The 2,336-nt window shown below is 45.4% G+C and overlaps 1 pseudogene; it reads left to right on the plus strand.

Annotated features, from left to right (window-relative positions):
* The window catches only part of LOC136276806 (tyrosinase-like), a 4,292-nt pseudogene extending 2,207 nt beyond the window's left edge, over positions 1-2,085 (plus strand).
* Positions 2,086-2,336: the final 251 nt, after the last annotated feature.

Genomic DNA, 2,336 nt, shown 5'->3' on the forward strand with positions numbered 1-2,336 from the left:
ATGCAGGTTACGATTGCAGCAAATGCGCGTTTGGTACTATGGCAAGAAACTGCACGCAGAAGAAAAATTTGATACGAAGAAATTTCTGAACTAACAGCCGAGGAGGAAAGATCGATTACATGAGATACGTTAACATGGTCCAAGCACTATGTAAGTGACTCGTGGTTACGTCTACTCCTTACAAGAAGATAAACAAAACCGTTATGGAGGGTGGCGACCCAAGTCCTATTTTATGATGTCACTAACTATGACCTGTTCACGTGGATGCATACTATGCAGCAAGTGACACCATTTTACCTCATGATGTCACTGAATCTGATATCGACTTCGCCACGATGGTCAGGGATTTCCCACATGGCATCGGTTGTACATGTTGGCATGGGAGAGAACCTTGCAGGAAATTGGAGGAGATGAAGAATTTGCCCTTCCTTTCTGGACTGGACTGGAATCCCACTCAATGCGACCCTACAATTTGCTCTGAAGAGCTCCTTGGTGTAACCAACCCAAACTACTGGCATCGTGGGGGCAAATACTTGGATAACTGGTACTTCCTTTGCACCAGCGAACAAAACCAATGCCCTAAAAAAGCCGTGTACCCTAACATAACAAGAGCTGGATTGAAACGAGACACAGATGATGAGAAGGAGAAGAAAGTGAAGGAACAAGGATATACTATGACATTTCCAACAAAAACAGAAGTCAACTTTGCGCTCCGTTTGAAACCTTCGACTTCCCACCCTACAATAAAGAGTCTAGCTGCAATTTAAAAAACATCCTAGAGGGTTATGTTAGCACCAAAACTGGTTTTCGCCTTCTAACGTCCACGGCTTGCACAAAACCGGGTCCACATAGTTGTTGGCGGAAGAAATTGGGGGAAGTACCTTCAACATCAAACGACCCGACTTTCTTCTTCATCACGCGTTTGTGGATCGGATCTATGAAAAGTGGTTGCCGGAAGTTTAAGAAGGATGCGGAAGTGCTATCTAACTTACGATGCAACCCATTGGTCACAACAGAGATGGACGTCATTGTGCCGGTTGTTTCCGGTTTACACTCACCAACAGGCTTGTTCAGAAAGGCTTTCGAGTTCGGTTTTTATGATTACCAAGACGTCGAGGAAAAAGGTGAGAATGAATATTTTGCTTTCCATTGTTATGTTGGTGTCCGTTTTGAAGGTGTTAAATAGATTCGTAAAAAACAGACGGCAAAAAATTGTTGTTTCAACCGGCGGGGGATTGGGTGCGCAACAGGACACGTTTGCATGAGCGTAGCTGGCAGGGGTCTAAAGGTGCAGGTACGGACTCCCCCACCCCCTCACCCTTTATGTAGGAGAAGTGAATACCATATTTCCTTAACAAACGCCCGAGCGCTCATAAAATTGTGGCTGAAAGGGGGGGGGGGGGGGGGGGAGGGGAGCTTATTGGTAGGGGAGGGCGCCTTACAGAGTAGGGTTAGTTGAGTTAGCGCACTGATAGGGACGGGAAAAGAAAAACCACAGGTCAAATACATAAGGGACTTCTACAAGCGCATGAAGACTGAAATATTCTGGAAACCGGAAAAGAAACGCCGGACACTGAAGCTCAAAAGGTTTGGATAAAGTGGCAATAGAAAAACGTTTTCGCTCGGTGACTCAAATTTATGCAAAGGGTAGGGCGCTTTATTCACGGAAATACGGAACTTAAAATCATTTAAAATGCCATTAATCGGTGGGTGTTTTTCACTTCCCCTAATGTTGGTATTTTATAAGATCACACATAAATTGAAAGTGTCATTGATCTTGAACAAGCAATTCGTTTTTGTCTGGGAAAAGTTATGGCAAATTTTGTTTTGCCTCCTAGTCCAATGGTAGGAAAAACGTCTTGGAGAGAGAACTCTGAGGAGTGTCTTTAACCATTAACTTAATTCCCACTCTGTTTCCGACTTCCCACCATTCCTCGTCTCTCCGCGCATAACCTGTGTATTGGTTGTCCACTTTTAACTCTTTGCTATCGAAACTTCACAAGAGAGTACTTTGAATAGGCAGGTCTCCTGATGACGAGAACGAAGATGAATCAACGGTCTTTGGGAGATTGTCCACAGCCCTGACTGTTACCCTAACCTTCCTACTCTGCAGCGCCTGGAAAGCTAATGTGTTGGTGGCTGGATGTCAGTTCCATGTTATGTATGGCATCTAATTGTTGGCTGAGTGCAAAACAGAAAGTGGAGAGAATTAGCCTGCTTTAAGGCTCTTAGGAAGTGGAGGATGCGTGAAATAGAGGTGGGGGGGGGGGGGGGGGCAACCAGGGAAGCCACGCAACACAGCGGTCAAACGTCGGGTGTGGCGCGAGGGGTCAATT

Source organism: Pocillopora verrucosa, chromosome 7 (genome assembly GCF_036669915.1).
Source record: "Pocillopora verrucosa isolate sample1 chromosome 7, ASM3666991v2, whole genome shotgun sequence".
In the NCBI taxonomy this organism is placed as follows: domain Eukaryota; kingdom Metazoa; phylum Cnidaria; class Anthozoa; order Scleractinia; family Pocilloporidae; genus Pocillopora; species Pocillopora verrucosa.